At 39.4% G+C, this 21,282-nt stretch overlaps 1 long non-coding RNA gene across 1 annotated transcript; it reads right to left on the reverse strand.

The window, feature by feature from the left end:
* Nucleotides 1-18,824: 18,824 nt before the first annotated feature.
* LOC145807607 (uncharacterized) lies at nucleotides 18,825-19,808 on the reverse strand. The gene is made up of 3 exons (XR_014350854.1): nucleotides 19,662-19,808; nucleotides 19,450-19,537; nucleotides 18,825-19,301 (listed from the first exon to the last, which is right to left on the reverse strand). It is a non-coding gene; the product is annotated as an uncharacterized LOC145807607 (long non-coding RNA).
* Between the last annotated feature and the right edge of the window lie 1,474 nt (nucleotides 19,809-21,282).

Genomic DNA, 21,282 nt, shown 5'->3' on the forward strand with positions numbered 1-21,282 from the left:
AAACAAAAAAAAAAAAAAAACAACTCAAATGCAACTCGACAAACTTGCTAAAGTTAAAAGGGCTCAAAACAAGACCTTACAAGACTTAAAGAACAAAACAAAACACATGTCTTTAGCATTCTCAGCACACCGGTGAACAAGAGGACAAGCAAAATAGCCGTCGGCCATGAATAGAGAATGTCGACAACCAATGGTGGCCGGTCGGCTACCAAAGTGGCCTGTCGGCCATCACCAGTGGCCAGTCGGCCATCAATGTGAGGAACCTCTAGAATGTTGACACCTGGCTTCCACTCACTGCCTTATCTTCTATAAAAGGTTTGGACCTCATATTTTCTTCATTTCAGCTGCAAATTCATCACAAATGGAACCCTTCTTTGCCGAAAAACTCTCGAATTGGATTGCAACTTTAGATGGCTCGGAAAAGCTGAATTTCTGGGGTTTCGGCATAAATGCACTATTCCTGCTGAGTCGTTCTTCGCTTTGTTTTCTATTTCTACATGTCGCAGCTAGATGTTGGAACCCGATTACGCACGTCTTTGACTTCAGGGGACAAGAGATATGCCCAACAATCGAAAAATTTCAAGCGCTAATGGAGTCCTGGTGTGATGTGGAAATCTTGGCTCAACCCCATTTTGGTCACATCTAAGCTTTGGGAAGGATGTGCGGGCTTACTCTACATGAGGCCCGATCCTTTGCTCACAACGGAGAGCTAGACATCCCCATTCTTCATCAATTTTCTGAAGCCGGCAACTGAGGCGACCTTCTTTGGCGGGGTTTTTAACAACACGCCCTTTGTCTTGCCCCCAGTTTCAGAGGGTCTAGCATTCAATTAGTTGAAGTGGCCCAAGGCCTGAAAGAGGGCAAGAGTTGTATTGGCTTGACATTGGCTGACACTTTGATGGGTTTGGAAGTTTCCCCACCCTTTCTAATATGTGTTTCTCATATCTCTCAGCATTCATGCTCGTTTTTCCCTCAAAACCCTTTTCTCACTCTTTTCTCTCAACATACACCTCTCTATTCTTTAATCTCTATTTTCTTTCATCCCTTCCCAAATATAGCTTATGGACAAGCTGAAGGTAATGAACTCTTGCCCTGCATACTCAGCTCGAGCATACTTTTTTCGCCAACAGCTAGTTGATTTCTCGAACGAAGGGTGGTGGTGCCATTGGATGTGCAACAGGTCTGCTACTGATATTGTTTGGCATTGTCCCTAGTTTGATCTGCCCGAAATGAGCTAGAGCATAGCTTAGCAACCTGGCATTCAACTGATTGGCCTGACACATTGTGTATTCTACTTTTCGTTCTGGTTCAGGCGTCAGTTTGGACATGACCAGACTTGCCCAGAGGAGGGGGTAGAATACCCAGCTTCATTCCCAATCTAAGGTTCACAATTGGCTAGATATCTCACTGCGTGGAGGATGAGAGAACTTCTGGCTACTGCCCCTAGTTTCAACAGCTCACTTTTTGGCGAGTGCCTGACATAGCTGGAAGATGAGGCGCAATCCAGGCCCATTTTATCATCAGAAGCTTCCACAAGCACAAGGAGAGGACACAGGAAACCTGACTCATCTATGCCCCGAGTTTATTTGCTTTGATCCTACTTTTCAAGTTTTCCGTTTGCATGAAATAAAAGCAATTTTGATTTGCATCGAGAGTTGGAGAACTTTGTATCGAAATCAATGAAATTGAAGTTGTGAGTACTAAAGATTTTCCTTTTGGTCTAAAAATGGTCCAAGTTGTAAAAAGATTAATTTGGACAAAAATCAATCTTTATCAAAACTTTCCAAAAATCATTTTCGATAAGGATCACAACTTGACACACACAGAATTTGTCCTTGAGATATACAACCCCGGATCGGAAGACAACAAGTTGCTCCTTGTCTGAATAGCATTGCTCTACACTGTAACCAGTTCTCAGAGGCGATCGCAACCGAACATTCAGATAAAGAATAGACAAGGATGACCTGATTAACACATGGATAGGACAGTTGAGTTGGAGGTGTTACGGCCAAACCTCAGGATAAAGTTGCCTACGTATCCCGAAGATGGGAATCAGGCCTTACGTAGTTTGGTTCGGGTTCACTCGAATATTAACACTCTCTTTTTGCTCTCTAACTTTTTCCAAGGCCACCCTTTAGGGTTGTTAACCTTTTGAGCACAGTTTTTCTTTATTTCCAATTTTTGTGCTCTAACTTTTGCCTAGGTCGCCCTTCTAGGTTTTCAGCCTAGCGAGCCTCTCAGGGATAATATTTCTTCAACTTGTCTATGTTGATTGGTTGGGAAAATTCTAGGCCATCCAGGTCTATAAGAATAATAGCTCCACCCGCCCAAATAGTTTTGATAATGTAAGGACCAGTCCAATTGGGTTTGATCTTGCCCCTAGGGTCATGGATGGGAGCTCGGTTGTCTTTTAACACCAAATCCCCTTTTTTGAGATTCCAAGACTTAACCTTCTTGTTAAAAGCCCTGGCAATCCTACGTTGATAACCCTGAACATGGTATAGTGCTTTCAACCTTCCCTCATCGAACAACATCAGTTCTTCGAACCTACTCTATTGCTAATTTGCCTCTGCTATCTGGCACTCAACCATAACTCGCAGCGACGGAACTTTTATTCCAATTGGTAGAACAGCTTCCATCCTATAAACAAGAGTATGGAGTTGCTCCAGTAGACATCCGAATTGAAGTCCTATAGCCCCAGAGTGCAAATGGCAACTTGTCCACCCAGTCCCTGTAAGTCTCAACCATTTTCTGCAAAATGTGCTTGATGTTCTTGTTGGCCGCCTCAACAGCTTCATTGGTTTGTGGCTGGTATGTGGATGACTTATGAAAAGCCATGTTGTATTTCTCTAACAAGTCGATCACTTTTTTATTGAAATGGGAGCCATTATCTAAAATGATCTCATTCGAGACTCCATATCGGCAAATGATATTATTTCGGATGAACTTAGCGACATGCGCTGCCTTCAACACTACATAAGACTGAGCTTCCATCCACTTTGTGAAGTAATCAATTGCCACCAGAATGTACTCATGCCCATTTGACCCTTTCGACGTAACTGCCCAGATGACATCAATTCCCCAGACTGAGAAAGGCCATGGCGAAGTCATGTTGTACAGCTTCGACGGTGGGATATTCATGCGATTAGCATGAATTTGGCATTTGTGGCATCGCCGAACAAAACTGATACAATCTTCCTTCATAGTAGACCGGTAGTAACCTTGCCTGAGAATCTTCTAGGTTAATATTACCCCGTTCATATGCGCTCCGCACTCTCCCCCATGGACTGCCTCCATTAGGCACTTCGACTCTTCTGCGTCAACACACAGCTTGTGCATTCCCAGATGACCCCTCTTGTACAGTTTACCTCCGCAGATAATAAATTGAACGACCATCCGCCGAATTGCCCTTTTATCTTTGGCATTTGCCCCAGGTGAATAAACCTCTTTTTCCAAGAAGTTTCAGATATCATAGTACCAAGGGTTTTGATCTTGAACTTTATCTATTGCGGCGATAGACTCGTAGGCTGGCGTATATCTTTGCTCAATGATAATCAAACACATCCAGGCTCCAAAAGGAATATCTATCATAGAAGATAGAGTTGATAAGGCGTCAGCAAACCTGTTGTTCTCTCTTAGTAGATGTGTGAAAGTCAGTTTCTCAAACCTAAGAATAAGAACATCTAGGGTCTGGTGATAGATCTTCATCTTTTCTTCTTTGAACTTCCAATCTCCTTTTGCTTGAGACACAACCAGGTTCGAGTCCCCAATGACGTCCAACCTTTTTACCCCTAGTTCTAAGGCGGCTTCCAAACCAGCGATACACGCTTCGTATTCTGCTTCATTGTTGGATACTTTGCACCGAAGTTTGAAGGTTAAGGGTATAAGGAAATTGTCGGGTGCTATCAACAACACCCCTATCCCATAACCATACTGGCTAGACGCTCCGTCAAAGTACATTGTCCAAATCTCTTTCTCGACTTGCAAAATAGCTTCATCTGGGAACAGGTATTCTATCGCTTCATCCCCTTCTACTAGGTGATCTACCAAGAATTCTACTACAGCTCTCTCCTTGACAGACTTGCGAGTAACATACTTCAAATTAAATTCAGAGATGAGAAACAACCAATGAACTAGCCTAACCGTAAGCACTGGTTTCTCAAAAAGATATTTGATGGGATCTAATCTCAAAACTAGAATTACGGAGTGAGCTAACAGGTAGTGTCTTAACTTCCTGGTAGCCCATACCAAGGCTAGGCAAGTTTTCTCTAGCGAAGTGTAGCGTGTCTCATAATCCAACATTTTCTTGCTCAGGTAATAGATGGCTTTCTCTACCCTATCCTCAGATTCTTGAGCAAGCATGCATCCCATCGTTGTGTCTGTTACTGACAGATATAAAATCAAGGGCTTCCCCGACTCTGGCAGTGACAACACAGGTGGATTCTAAAGGTACTGCTTGATTAGCTCGAAAGCAAATTGACATGGATCGTCCCATCAATCAAAATTTTTTTCCTTTCTTCATAAGACCAAATAGTGGTTCACAAGTCAAGGTTAATTTAGAAATAAACTGTCTTATGAATTGCACTTTACCTAGAAAGCCCTGCACCACCTTTTTAGTCCTTAGTGGTGGCATTTCTAAGATGGCCTTGATTTTGGAAGGATCTGCCTCGATGCCTCTCTGTGTGATTAAGAAACCTAGTATTTTCCCTGCTATCATACCAAAAGTACATTTTTGCGGATTCAGCCTCAACCGGTATTCTCTAATCTGTTGAAAGAATTTCTTCAAGGCGGTGTAGTGGCCCTCTCTTTCCTTGGACTTGACAATCATGTCGTCCACATACACCTCCACCTCTTTATGGATCATATCATGCAGAATCATGGTTGCATTCCGTTGATAAGTAGCCCCAGTATTCTTCAACCCAAATGGCATCACCCTATAGCAGTAGGTTCTCCACGGCGTAGTGAAAACTATTTTCTTTCTATCCTGGGGTGCCATCAGAATCTGGTTATACCCGGAAAATCTATCCATGAAGGAGACCAATGCATGGCCTGCGGTGAAGTCCACCAATTCATCGATGTGCGGTAGAGGAAAGTCGTCCTTCGGACTGGCCTTATTCATATCTCTGAAATCCACACACACCCAAATTTCGCCATCTTTCTTCGGCATTGGAACAATGTTGGCCAAACAAGTCGGATACTCAGATACTAGCAAGAACCCTGCGTCTATCTGCTTGGTGACATATTCCTTAATCTTCAAAGCCCAATTTGGGTGTATTCTCCAAAGCTTTTGCTTGATGAGTCGGGCCTCAGGGTCAAAAGGGATCCATTGTTGAACAATCTCGGGATCAATTCCAGGCATGTCTTTGTAGGACCACGTGAAAACATCTTTGAATTCTTTTAATAAAGTGACTAAGCGCTCGCGCTGCTCCAAGGACAACGTGGACCCGATCTGGACTAGATGCGGATCCTTCTAAGTACCCATATTAATTGGAATGATTTCATCAACCAGGGGTTTCACAAACCTCTCCTCCTTTCGATTAATCAAATGTTTCAAAACCAGAGGAATTCTTTCCTCATCATTTTCATCAAAATTTTGAAAATCATTATCAATGCAATAAACAAGAGGCACAAAGAAGTATTCAAAATCTGCAGCGGTATTCTCATTCAAAAGATCCAGCTCGTCCAATTTCTCGGTTACAACTGACTCAAAAGAAAAGAAAAAAGACGACCTGGACAAAACTTCGGCATCCAGGTTATCAACCCCAGGAATATCGGACCCAGACTTAGAAGAACCGGAATCTGATTCCGACTCCACAGACTCTGTAGAATCAGATTTTGGTTCACTACCTGACTTAGAATTGCTAGATAGGTAGCCCCCTTCCGAGTGCCAAGCGAGGGATGGTGCGTCAAATGCATCCAAGATACCGCTAGAAGGGTTCGCACCCGATTGGTCTCTGATCATGGAAACGGTTAGGCTATCCCCCAAGCTCTCTGAGTTGATCTGAGGATCTGAAAGAAGACATGCCTATGCTGCTCCTACCTTAAGTTCATTGTTGTCGGGGTCATTTCCTGTACTCTTTGTAGCCTCAGTGGTCAGTTTAGTCAGTTCCTCCATTTCACTCTCTTGCAGCTGCAAGTCAAAGAAAATCTCAAAGCCGGGAACCCACTGCTTCTCAGAGTTGAACCAAGGTTCGGGGAAACCGCAGAATAGGAAGTCTTCACCCTCCCGAACAAAATAGCCTTTAAGGGTTCCCCGAATTGGTCGGTGCACAAGCTCGTACCGCTTCCCGTTCTACTTAGCTTTGGCTTTTCTGGCCATCTCTTTCCCTTTCTTTACCCAATCCTCTTTGCTAGGCGTATAACCAAGACCAAAGGCATGAGGGTTATGTGGTACGTTGGCTAATGCAGCGATGCCTTTCCGGCCACTTCTTTGTAATCCCATTCTTGGTATATGTTGGAGTTTGTTCATGAGGTATACAAATTGAGCGCTGACATATAAGCCCTCATCAACAGCCAAGATATTCTACACTACTCGGGCCTCATCCAAGGTAAACCTCAAAAAGGAAGATATCCTTTTCGCCATGCACAATCTCCAGTACTAGCGTATTGACCTCTGGCGCAGGATGAATAGATGAATTCCCGAAGACTATGGCTTGGTAAAGGGTAAAAAAGACAACTCTTACTTACTGTAGCCAAGGTCGCCCAAGTAGCAGGTTGAAAGTGGCTAGAACATCTAGGATGTGAAATTCAATATCCTATTGAGCGGGTCCAACTTGCACTCTAATCTGTACCGTTCCCATTACCTCTCGGCTCGTATTGTCGTACGCCCAAATAACCTGGGCCGTAGGCACGAAATCTATCGGTTTCAGGCAAATAGCATAAGTTGTGCGGCATGGACAGACATTGATTGCTAACCCGGTGTCGACTAATACGACTAGCACACACTTTTCCCAGCACTCTACGGATATGTATGGAGGCTTGTTGTGTGCAGAGCCTTCCGACGACAGTTCTTTGTCTGAAAAGGTCAAAGGTGGCGTAGCGCCTTCCAGGAAGACTAATCCCACCAGTTGTTCTGGGGTAGTCTCAATGGACAACTTGGCTTTATCCATCGCCGACAGTACAGCTTGTCTGTGCAGTCGCGAAGCCATAAGTAGCCCTTAGGTAGATATATCATCTTGAATCTTCTTCAACTGTTTCAGCACAGCCTCTTCCTCCAACAGTTTTTCTTTCTGTTTCTGCACCTCTTTGTCCTTCCCAAATGCCTCAGGTTGGTCCAGATGTGGGGGTTTGAAATATCGGCCACTTCTTGTCATGTGGTTGACTTCTTCCACATACCAGGTATTGTTAGGAAGGCTTTCAGCCCAATCCTTGTTAGTATGGGCAAGATGCAGATCATCATCTTCCCACCACATACCTCTGGCAACCGACAAGCAATTGTTCGGTTCCAGTCTAAGTGTTCTCTCAGTAGAAACATTCCCCGCAGGCCGTTGAGCTATTCCAGCTTTCTGATCACTTTCACTCATTTCTTGCCCAAACCACTCCAGCACGGCTTCTTGGTCTGTATGTACAGTGCTAACAATTCCTAGTTCCTGAGCCAATTGTTTTTCACCGGTGCTTTCTGGTAGTTTACCCTTTCCATTAGTCGTTCCGACCATTGTTGCAGTTCTCGCTTTCTATTCTTCATGCTCTGATTCAGTTCCCTCATCTATATCAAGTTCATCACTCAGCCATCCAGAATTGTCTGTTGACCCATTTAGATTGAACCAATCAATATGCCCGTCCCCTTGATCTTGCTTATCAAAGAACTGTAAATTGTTTATGTCCTCCTTCAGGTCGGCCAGATCATCTAATCCCTGACTTGGTCTATCTTCTCAAACTACACTGACCCCCAACCCAGTTGGCAACACCACTTCTGGCTTAGCTTGATTGATTGGCAGTACGTCCCTTCAAATAAGTCCTCAAAGCCCTCGGGCAATAGACTGATATTCTCTACCAAGGCTGACCTCCATTCATCTTCCACTGCCACCACCACTGGTTTGAGTTTGAATGTGGACGTGCTCGTCATGCATAAGTCTATGCTCTCAGGGATGAACAACGCAGGCTTAAGTAGGTGGGAAGGGGTGATGTATATACTGGGGTCATAAGGGATGGCCAGTGTATGGATGTGGTTTATATGCCGGGGTAAAGGGACTTGGTTATGTGGTGGGAGAGGATTTGTAGTATTGTTTGGTTTTTCAAGAGGTGCTATCACCTTATTGTCAATGAGATCTTGAATCTCATGATGCAGCCTGAAGCACTGATCAGTATCATGACCATAATGATGGTGAAAAGCACAGTATTTTGCCGGATTGCGTTTCAAAGGGAGAGAATTGGGTAGCGGGCGTTGTTCCAATGGCTTAAGATGCCCCTTTTTTATTAGAACCCTCAGGGCTGTAGATAAGGACATATAGAGCGGGGTGAAGGTTCTTTGGTCTCGGGCTTGATGGCTCGAGGTTTGCGAAGTTGTATTAGATGTACCGGTAAAAGGGGTGGCCTTTTTGGGTGTGGTAGTGACCATGCTCACATCCGAAGGCTGTACAAAGGTGCCATTAGTCGTGGTTGTATTGGACCTGCGTGTAAAGGGCCTTTTGGGTTATTCCTTCTCATGGTCTATCAGCCCCTGCTTCATCACATCCTCAATTTGAACTCCTATTTCATGAAACTCAGCAAATATAAACAAAGGCAAGACTATCATTTTCTGTAATAGTCTTCCTTACAAGTTACGAACCACCATTCCGATTTGCTCTTTTTCAAACGGCCAGATAGTCATCATAGAGGCCTTAGCCCTCCATTGGGTCACAAAATCTGAGAAGCCCTCCTTCGGCTCCTAGCGAGTTACTTTGAGATCACAAGTAGTGACATCGATCTAAGTATTGTAAAAGTACTGTACTATGAAGGCTTCAGCCATTTCCTCCCAATTTCTCTTCACAGAGTCTTCAAGCTTGGCATACCAAATAGCCGCTATACTCGACAGGGTCTGACCAAAAGCGACAATTTTTGTAATCTAATGAGACCCATTGGTCATAGGATATCATAGAAGAGCCGTAGATAGACCATAGGATCCCCGGAGCCGTCGAACCAGTCTATATACGGCATCTTGAATCTGTCCGGCAGAGTCACTGTCGAGTTACTATATCTATCCTCAATATCAAGGATTAAATTCATGCCCTGCGCCTGTTTGAAGAGCTTTTCTAGCTTGTTCACCTTCAGTGTAATAGGGTCAACCTTGAATTCAAATGATGCCTCCATTTGGTAAATTGGTGCCTTGGAGGTCTGAGGTGGAATCAGATCTGCTGGGATGCCCATATTTTCTTGGACATTGATTGTGACCCCGAGTGCTAGAATTCCCGTTGGGGGTACATGGGATGTAGAGGCTACTGTCGGTTGTGGTTGCTGTTGTTGAAGCCTATCTATCACTTCTTCTTGGCGGGCTATAACCTCAGCTTGGGAGGCTATGACCTCAGCTTGTCGAGCAGCATCTCGTTGCATAGTCTCAATAGTCTGCTAGAGCTGACAAAGCATATCTTCCATGTTGATTAGAGGATGTTGGGTTACCGGAACTGGCAAATACCCTCTTTCTGGAGTAGGAGACTAGGCCTAACTGGGCGCGGGCGAAGTGAACGGTGACTGCTGGATTGGTGAATTCTGCCTAATCCTCCTCCGTTTGGTAACCGGTGGGAGTAAAACAAACACGGGCTGTCCCCTAACAAGATCCCCAGATCTGTAAATCCTTCACACTCAAGTCCAGAGTGCTTGAGGGGTAACAGAATCATCTGAAGCAATGGTGAAAAAAACTACCTCTTGAAAAAGAAAAATAAAGCAAAGAGAAAACAAAAATCAGAAACCACACAGCCCCTCTGCTCAGATTCTAATTAGTACATTGATGTAATCAAAGTTGTAGAACCATGATCAAAACTGAATTCTGCCTTCCAAAAACTAATACCCAGACTTGCAACTGATACATCCATTCCTGCAGAGTTTCACTCTAAAAGCACATATCAAGCAAGTGAGAACCAAAACACCCTATGGTGGGGTAGGGTTACCCTATCCTAGTTTCATCAAGAACTAGGGTTCACTACTCAAGCAAAGTGTTTCACACAATCCTGAATTCGGGTAAGCAACCTGTCCTAGTTTGGAATAGTCTCTATGGCTTCCGATATGCAACTAGGTTGATTGGTCAAAAAGGGTACCTTAGCAAGACTAACTAATATACCTCTCACACCTTACACCAAGAAGTGAAAGAAGGATCAAACGGTACAACGGTAGTCCAAATCCAAGGGTTGTGTTCCCATCGTGGCAGACCCCGCAACCGGTCAGCTTTTTGGCAAGCTTTTCCAAGCGAGCCTCCGGCAAACCGTTCAGGAATAGCAAATGGCAAACACTGTGACTTTAGGCGCACCAATGCAAATGCAAATGCAAAGAAACACATAAGTGTAGATAAAAAAGTCATATCATGAGTTCAAGTCAGGTTCTCTAATTTCCCCAGTAGAGTATCCAGAAACTGTGGCTCGCCTTTTTCATGCCCCCTTTCGAAAGGTTTGAAAGAAAGGCCTCACAGTTCGGACCCCCGTGGTTCTGAATCTAATTTCACAAGTGCAATGTAAAACTGATAATCACCAAAAAGTCCAAATCCTGTAAATCTTTTGAAAAATTGATTTTAGGATCAAAAATGCCAAAATTGGATTGCCTTGCCAGATACAGAGTCACCGCCTAAATATTTTATTTTTGGGGAAATTTAGGAAACCTTGACTCGTGCCAAAGGCCACGTGTCCGTCATCACCAAAGTTGCCTCGGCTTGGGAACTTAGGTACGAGAGGGGAAGGCCATGAATTGAGCACCCCTGCTCGTCCGATCAAAGATCGGCCTCTACTAATTATGATATGATTTTTTATAAACATTATGTGTTCTTGTTCCGGTTATTAAACTAGCTTTATTATGTGATGCGCACAAACAAGTATAGACTAGTTTGCACAATTTAGAACAATTCAACTCATGTTTGTTTGTGAAAATGGTTTGAATTTGCCACCTCAGGTGGGCTTAAAGTTTGCGGTTTTGCCACCAAACATAGTGGGTTTAAAACATGATTTGCCACTCAACAAAGTGGGCTTAAAACACACATTCGTTGAATCATTCCAATTCAAACAACAAGCCTTCATCCACAGGCATTCAAGCAGTTTAGCATTTAAGCACATAGCCTTATGGAAAGCATGCTAATCATGGCAACATTCACACTTATGCAAGTATGCTAAAGCGTAAAATAACTCACCTAGTACTACAAGCTAGGAAAACATGAGTTAGTGAAAAATATGCATGATTCCTAACTATGTTAAGTGTCTAGTGCAACACATGCAATATGCAATTAATAGGCTCAGCTACTAATATGACATATGAATCGATTTGATAACATGCAGTTAAACACGTATTCAATTTGAAGGTATTGAAATGACAATGCAATTTGAATTATGCACCAAGCCTCGGTGCATGCAATACAAATGAATGGATGCAAGCATAAGGTATGCTAATTGAGATGTGACCCTAATCTAACCATCAAAAAAGGGTAAATAAAAGGGTGAAAGACGTGGGGTTGGAAGACATACACACACGCATGCACACTTATTACAACATTACACCTTCGCGAAGGAGGGTCCGAATGAATAAGCTAACCAACTAGCTACACTAATTAAGTTAACTATTACAAACTAAATTAATTAATTATTCTAGTTAACTAATTATTAAAAACTGAAATCGAATAACTAGTTAAACTAGCAAATTATTTACAACTCTTAATTAGCTACAACTAATTAATTACAACACATATTTGAGTTGGATATTTAAGCGTTAAATAAGCTTGAAATGCAAGGGAGGCTCATGCACGTGCTCAGTTTCCACCCGAAAAGCCGTTGTTTTGCTGCTGCAAGCCTCTATTTGCACAAATGAACACCAAGAAAGCCATCCAGTTCCAGAACACTTCTGCTCCACGTTACCAATACACTGTGCAAATTTCATTGGCGGTTGACAGGGGGCCGGTCGGCTACCATTGGTGGTCGGTCAGCCACTGGTGATGGCTATCAGCCACTGTTGGCTTGAACTTCCTTACTGTAATAGAGAGCAAAACAGAGCAAAACAGTGTATTTCTCAAGGGTTGTTTGCGCACTTTGCCTCTCCTTTTCATGGAAAAATCAAATGAGGGACAAGCTTTGGTTCACAAACTGTTAATTAAGCAATTTCATTGCATGATGGCTTATGAAACCAATTGTGCAAGTTTAATAAATGCAAAATGAGACCAGGATGACCATCACCCTATCATGCATTATCAAGGGCAATGGAGACCAAGGAAAGTGGCACATTTCATCACTTTTGAGTATGAAATGTCCCATTTTCCTTGTGTTCAAACTAACGTCCGATTTGTACACATGCAATGCAACATAAAAGAATGTTTATCTTGCCTCTTTTACTAGCCAATTTTGTTTATTCATTTTAATTACCAAATCATTCAGTAATCCATTAAGTCCATTGGTGAGTGTCCTCTAATGGAAAGATGGCTCAAACCACATGTTGCTTTTGGCATGAAAGAGGCATTACACTGTTGGTAATGAACCCTCTAAAGGATTAAACCATTAGGTGTAGCACCTCCATTTCACACTTAGGCAAACAAGTGGTTTAACACCACTTTCAAAGAAAAACCAGAAGGTGAAGAAATAAGGGATATTGCAGAGATTATAAGTGCTAAAATGAAGTAGAAAAAGCACTAAAACGTGCTATCAACTCACACCAATGATGGCTAAAGCTTTAAAACACTAAGCTAGTGAAAGGGGTCACACTACAACTATGCAAAACAAGACTCAGATGGACTAGCTAGCCCAAAACCGAGCTAAAACAGGTTATTGCAAAGGATAAAACATGCTAGACTTGAGCTAAGTTAAGCTAGAAAAACATGTTGACATATGAAGCTAACTAAGCATGCAAACATGACAAAAGGAGGGGAGGCTAACCCCTCCAAATTTGGACTTGAAAATAAGTTTTTTGCCACTAGAAAACCTCTGAAATTCAATGGTTAAAAGGCCGAAAAAAATTGATTTGGAAGTGATGAATAAAGGTACAAATGCTTTACAAACTAATAAGTAAGAAGGGTGAACCACCACCTAAGGGCTCAAACCAATACTTTTAGGCCACAAAAACAGAGTTTTTCTCAGTTCAAAACCAGCCCCAAAATAGTAAGAAAAGATGGTAAAACAAGCTTGCAAAACAAAGTAAACGAGGCAAGTAAACTACCTCTTGAAGCAAAGGGCAATTCTAGGCACAAAACCAAGGTAAAACCACCTTCAAGAGCTCCAAAAAGACCCCAAGTAACCTCAGCTCAAAGGTAAGAGGATTTGATTTAGGATGTGTATGCAAAAGTGTAGAGAAAACAAGCAATTAGGAACAAAATTGTAAGAAAGAGAGAGAGAGAGAGAGAAAGACATATATTTTTGCTCTAAATTTTCTAACCTTTAAAAATGGGGGAGGAACCCCCCTATATATAGAAAAACAAGTCTTGAGCTTAGAAACATCCTACCATACACGTGCAGGGAGATGCAGCTCAATGTGCTAACAGCTGGCACAACTGTCAACAAATCTCTGGAAAAAGAGACTGGTGGCCGTCGGCCACCACTGGTTGCCGACCGGCCACACCAATGGCCAACAAGCACAATCCATGGCCGACAGCCTATGGTGGTGGCTGACAGGTCACCAAGAGTTTCCAAACACAAAAACAACAAGATTTGGTCCAAGACCAGGCAAAGAAAAGACAAGGTTTAGAGGCTCAAAGACAGGGCATTCTGCCTAGGGCTTCAGGCGCTTAAAACGAATACAAACAAACACAATCATCGAGTGAACAAGTGATGACGTCCAAGTCTTGAGGATGGTCAAAAATGGGGTGTCTACAATAATGTTCACTAGTTAGCTAGTAATTCCGATAATGTCTCACAAGGGAAAGTTTGAAGCCAAAAGCTACCTATCATTTGCAAAATATTTTCGATTTCTGTACTCTCTGTAATAAGATCATGTTGTTGCATTTTCTCTCCATCAATTCCATTCATGTGGGGGATTGTTGGAAATTATGGTTTTTATAGGCATATTTTGGGCCAACTTTCAGCCTAAATTTGAGTGGGGCCCACACGTCTTTTGGAGTGGGTCCAAAGAGGTGACATGTTCCTTGCCGCATGGCAAGTCACACGGTGCAAACAGTTCATCAAAACCATTTATGAGTAATTGGAAAATTGACATCATTTTCAGGGTTCGTGGAATGGGAAACTAAAGAGTCAAATGTGAGTTTCCTTGAAATGGTTGTCCCACATTGAAAACTTAAGAGAACTTATGTGTGTGTACAAGTTCTAGGCGGCAATACTTGGGTTGGGCCCCAAAGGGCACCCCAAGTTTTGTGAAAGGAGGAGTTAGAAACAAAGTGGGCTTTGGCCAAAACCACCACATGCGCGCGCGCTGCAGCTGTCCATCCGTCTGTTCGACTGGTCGGCGGAGCCAAGCGTTGCCAGGCACGGGTGTGGGTTGTGGATCGGGTCAGTCCTAATATTAATTTTTTGGACAAAATTTATTTGTATTTTTTTTCAAAAATTTTTTGATTGGAATTTTCATTTTTTCAAATTTCAAATATGAAAATTCAAACTCCAACCAGTTTGACTTTTTATACCAACCAAAATTCTCTTCCTTCTCTCAAACAGATTCAAACTGTTTTTTGCCACACTTGTTCAGTTTGAATTGAACCTGTTCGGTTCATATTTCAGACCTATATATATCGTTTGCCACACTTGTTCAGTACCACTTACCTACATATATACTGCCTTCCAGCAGTCCGAAAATTCATTCAATTGTTTTGCAATCCAGAAAATTATATCGTTTTTCCCATTTTGCTCTCTTACATTGATATTATTCATAGTAGTTTTTTTTTATAAAAATTTTTGAGAGCGTAGAACATAGGTTTTGGTTCGCCGAATAGATTGTTTCGAGTGCTACTATAATCTGTGTAAGATCATTGTATCTTGGAAGATAAATGCCATTTATCTGTAAGCACCGAAGCAGGGCGAATCTGTCTTAAGGACAGAGTGTCACACACTCGACTTAATAATTTTTTGTACTTATTCGTTTTGGTAAATAAATTATGTAAGTAATTTATTTTTATTTATTTGATTTGTTTCACATTATTTGCTCTTACACAATAGATCGTTCCTATAATTTCAAGGTTAAAGTCGTGTTTTCAAATTTTAAAAAATTTATTGTAACAATTTTAAAGTATTTTTAAAATACAAACAACGTGTATTAGAAAAATAAATGTAAAGTTGATAATTCTATTTTATAATAACTTGCATTTGGTAAAAAAAGTCTTATATGGTTGGCGCTATGACTTGATATGGCTGGGTTAAGGGAAACGTTTCTCTTCAGTTCAAATTAGATTGAAGGGTGTTATTAAGCTTCCGTAAGCTCATTACAGGGCCCGTATCATTAATTCGAATTGTTCAATGTGTAGGACTCGTTTTGTATTTCACTCTATAGAAAATCACGTTGATCAGATATTGATAGCCACTTGATCAAATCACATTTGTGTCAACAGTAAGTATAATTTTTAAAATAAATAGTTGGTACAAATGTGAACTGATCAAGTGACTATCGATATTCAATCAATATGATTTTTATAGGAATGAAGCACTGGACAAGCTCTACATGTTGAATAGTTTGGATTATTGATGTGAACTTCGTGATGGGCCTATGAAAACCCAACATCACCCTCCAATTTGGAAACCAACTGGAGAGAATCCTCCCCTTTAAACAATCAGATTCATCATACGTATTAGTATTTTGACCAATATGCAATGATTGGTTCAGTTGTGTCCCTCTCTCATGAATAAGTCTAGGTACCAGACTAATGCATTTAGATATTTTTGAGTGGGTGGTTGTGTGATAGATATTAAATTAATATAATATGGAGTTTATATGTAAAATAAATCTGAATCATAAAATGATAATTTTGAATAATTTGTGAGTAGGTAAGTCTAGATTTGTAGTATTGTTGCTATTTCATTTTACTATATATTTTCTTGTCATTTATATTTTTAAAAGAAAATTAAAAATACACACCTTGAGATTCATTTAAAACATGAATTGTCCTCTATAGTTCTGAAAATTATAAATACCCCCTAAACATAATTTTTTGTTTCACAGAATTAGAAAAAAAAAAATTAAATTCTTAACTATTCTCTCATGCAATAATAAAATTACCAAAATTATAATTGAAATACATTTATAATATCACTACAAGAAATCAGCTTTTTAGAGACGAATTTATTCTATCCCTAAAAATGTAATATTTGTCGAAAAAAACTTTAGCCAACTAATTTTTTTCGTTGCAAGGTTTGTCCCAAATGGTGTGTCCGAAAAAGTCAAAAATTGACTTTTAGAGACAAAATTTGCATTTGTCACTATAAACAGACTTTTAGAGACAAAAATATGTGGTTGCAAAATGTTTTTGTTTTGAGACAACCAAGATTTGTCTCTAAATGTCTATTACAACTCTATGGTAAAAAATTAGTTTTTGAGACAATAAAAGTTAGTCTCTAAAAGTTTTAATTTTTGAGACAATCAAAAGTGGTCTCTAAAAGTTTTACCTTTCTAAAAGTGGTAGTTATAATTTTTTTGAGAAAACTAAAATTGGTCTGTAAAAGTTTTATTTTGCAACTTTTGTAATAAAATTGTTTCTCTTAGAAAAAATTGTAAAATTTTTTTTTTTGATCAGCAAAACACGAAGCTATATTGATTGCAACAACATACAACATAAGATTCAAATGATATTTTCTATATTTTCCCTCCTATTTCTTAGCAAGCAAACAAATCTCAAATAACCAAATACCATAACAACTTTCATTCACATCCACTAATTTATTATCAACAATTATTCTAATATATCATCACAAACATCCAAAAGAAAGCAATTTGCATTGACATTGATATTTCCAACAAAAAATCAAATAATCAAAAGCATAACAATTATATATATATATATTCCCTTTTTGATTTTGTAACATTTCTCATATATAACTTTTGCAATAACATTGTTTCTCTTAGAAAAAAATTGTAAATCTTTTTTTTTTTTTTATCAGCAAAACAAGAAGCTATATTGATTTCAACAACATATAACATAAAGATTCAAATGATATTTTCTATATTTTTCCTCCTAGTTCTCAACAAGCAAACAAATCTCAAAGAACCAAATACCATAACAACTGTCATTCACATCCACTGATTTATTATCAGCAATTATTCTAATATATCATCACAAACATCCAAAAGAAAGCAATTTGACATTGACATTGATATTTCCAGCAAAAAATCAAATAATCAAAAGCATAACAATAATATCAGAATTAGCAATTTAAAGACAAGTCATTTCTTTCATCCTTCTATTTTCTATGTCTGGGATAATGTTGAAGTATATCAAGCTATGTCGGAAACCAACCTAATCTCGATCTACCCAACTCTTCCTTGTTTCCACCATCTGATTCATGGTTTTAAGTGTGGCTCCTGAAGCCCAGATCCAAATTTAAATGGCTTGTGTTTGAATGTTGAATCATTTCTTGTTTGCTGCCTACAACACAAACCAGTTAAGCATATCAAGAACTAGTAATCATGAATAATCCAACATATGGAAATCTTTAATTCAATAGCCAAATCCTTTCAAACTTTCTTGTTTGCTGGATAGTAAGTGACAAACGAAAAAGGAACCAAAAAGAGGGAAAAAAATTAATTTGAACCAAATATCAAACATGGTAATTTAACTAAACATCTTCCAACATAAGGAGTCGAGCGGGGAAAACATATAATTATTATAAAGAATAAAAAAAATCAGTCATTCCTCCCAATCTAGGCTCAAATTTCATCAACAATGACAACCAAAGCTGAAATCTGTGATTTCAATCAATAATAAGCATACTTGTAACCAACATATACTTTGGGGCGATTCACTTGAAAATGAAATATGTGCATTAAATCTTCATTGGTTTTATTTATTTCTTATACCAATATGGCATTTTGAAGTTGCCCCAAAACACCTCACATGTATATCTACAAACTAAATTGCTAAGGAAACTATTGTCTAAAACTCGGGATACATTCTACTTTCTATTGAAATTGGAGTGTAAGAATTCTGCTTTCATTTTATTTTTGGTAAATAGGAATGTAAGAATTCTGATTAAGATGTATATTTCAAATGTATGTACAAAACTCTACTTGGCTGATTTTTGATAAACAAATGTCTAAAGAAAAGCATGAATTGCGAATATCTATATCTAAATCGTGTCATAACCAAAAAATTAAGGCTACATAAGTATATTCTGACCTTGGGTGCCAACCAGTAAGGGCTTCCATTAAATGATAATGGACATAATTGTCCAGCGATCTACAAATTTAAAGGATGCCATTATATTTTCTAGGAGGATAGATTTTAACAAGCGATCTCATGGTTTAATGCTAAGCATTGGTTGACACTTGCTATGAAATATCTAGCAGCCAGAGATACTTAATTTAATTCAAAGTATATGACAGGCTATAATAGTAAATGGCAAAGCATACTATGTCCATTTTTTTTTATAAAAAAAAAATCTCTGATTGTGTAAACTCAACGAATGATAATATTCACACACAAACATACAATTTAGAACTCAACTCAAACATGACTAATACTCAATTGGTTTGATTACATTTCATGAGTATATACCTATTGCTGCATAGACTTACATGCTTTGTCATTCCAAAATCAGCCAATTTGATATGGCCATTTAGGTCCACAAGGATATTTGCTCCTTTAATATCCCTACACACAAGATATAGCATAAATTATAAGTTTAGAGATAGTGTTAGATCAAAAGACCTCTAGAAATGACAAATGAAAAATATACTTCTCTGTAAGATGCAATATCAAATGTGTAGTACAGCTTATCAATTAAACAATTTCCATAAATGCCCAAAATTACGGTCCACGGGAAACTATATCAAATTTTTTTTTTCATAATTAGCATCACTTAATGAGTCTTCTATTTCAGAACATCAAAATAACTTTTGGAAATAATGACAACAACAAAATACATGTTACAACAAAAACAAAAGCATTGCCCATTTTTTAAATCAACAAAAGTAAATGGAAGGCATAAAACTTACTCATTCATACCAATATACTGCACAATATTAGGATACCTTAACCGGCTCAATAAAGCAATTTCCTATCAGAAACACTCAATATAAGAACTTCCATCCAATAGTTAATAGAAATTAGACCAAAACGAGCAAAAAGAGAACTAATTTCTAATGAAAAACAAGAAGCCTTCTCATGCAGATAACCTCAATTAAATTTATGACTACCAAACTTACTTGTCCCAGCTACTTTGCACTTTCCTTTGACTTTGCATCATCCAAGAATAATGTAACCTCCTTCATTGCACACATTTCACCACTTTCCCTATAATGGTGAGGATAAGGCAAGATATAAAAAAAACTCGATCAGTGAACAAAATTTGAGAGAATGCATTAGAAAAACTATACATGCAACTGTAATCAAATGGATTTGATGGTAGGAAGCACACCACATTATGACAAGGTAATACAATCTCTTCCATCATCAATCTCTAACTGATCTACATCATCGCCAATTTCGCCATCTCTTCCTTGAGGCACGATCACTTTGGCTCATTACACAATTTACATTAATCAAGTTGATTGAGATGCCACCAAAAACATCTAATATTGAAGATGAATCATCAATGCTTAGCAACTTCATCCCAAATTGTCACAAGGAGTAGTAGTCATACATGTATAAATTTTATTTATTTATTATTTATTTTGTGTCAAATAGCCATGCAGCTCAAAAATTACAAAAATTGCAGAGAGATAACAAGATTGAAATTCTTAGGATCTGTTTGAACGGATGTGGATTTAAAATGTGTGTATTTAACATTGTGTACCACAGACCTAGATCAAAAGTGGATCTAACTGCTCACAAATTGAAAGGCTCTTAGTAGACTATTTAACTGCATAAAATTTAAAGGTTCTAATATTGTTAACCTAGCATTTTGGTCAGGCCTCAAAATTGAGGTGCAAAAACCAGCATTTTGGGACCTGCTACAAATATTGTTAACCCAATCTGCAATGAGAAGCCAAGTAAAAGTGAAACCAACAAAAAGAAACTAGGCCAAGAGGAAGAGTAGGCCATTCCTTTTTTCTCTCTTTCTCAATGCTTCAGCTACTAATGAAGGCACTCTGATCTTATACAAGTGCATGCTTCAATACAAACGCAAATAGGGATATGATATGATAGGATAGAAATCTAATTATTTATGGCTCAAGAGTTAAAAATTAGCCGATTTGTCTTTTGACTCATTGAGGTAGTAGTTAGGTAGTTGATTCAATACAACTTAGGCATTGGATTCACTTGTTGGTTGATTTGGTGGCTACTTATTATGCTCTCTGTTTCTCTCTTTTTAGTCGCTCTGTTTAGACTTGATGCATACCAAGTGTTCCATTTTTTTTTGTTAAATTACAAATACACTCCCTAATAGAGGTCACCTAACCCAAAACCTATTAATTACAATAATATAAAATCTTATATCATTGTAATAGACATCAATCTCATAATTCCAATCACAATTATGGCCATCTCATAAAATTTAAGCTAAACTAGTCATAGTATATCAAATTCGGACTATCAAATCATTACATATAACAAACTTAACATTTCAACTTCTCATTCTGCAATTCTTTTTTCTTTCTGGAAATGAACTCGACATTACAAATTGTGCGGGGGCGAAATATCCTCTGCTTTCCGTACTCCTTGGACGTCAAGCTTCTCGTGACGGCGTCTATCTCTGCAACACAGAAATGGTGAGCTGCTCGGCGGTGGTGTGCCGGATAGACCCTCCGACGATCAAGTCAGACCACTGGAGGAAGAAGAAGGCTATCAGAGAGAGAGAGAGTGTTGGCGATAGAGTGAATTTTGCATACCTCTAACATTCCTCTTTCCTTCTATTTCTAGGCTGGTCATGTAGCCTCAAGATTGTGCGCGCACTACCTCTGCTGTCCTTCCCTGGACAGGTGACAGTGCTCACCTCTCACCACCTTACGCGTGTAAAGGCTTAGTCCTCCACCAGTACAAGCAGAACTGTCTAACGGTATTGATGCGCGCGTGGAGTAGATGTCCTCTCCCTCACG

Source organism: Camellia sinensis, chromosome 14 (genome assembly GCF_055761805.1).
Source record: "Camellia sinensis isolate YWXY chromosome 14, ASM5576180v1, whole genome shotgun sequence".
Classification (NCBI taxonomy): domain Eukaryota; kingdom Viridiplantae; phylum Streptophyta; class Magnoliopsida; order Ericales; family Theaceae; genus Camellia; species Camellia sinensis.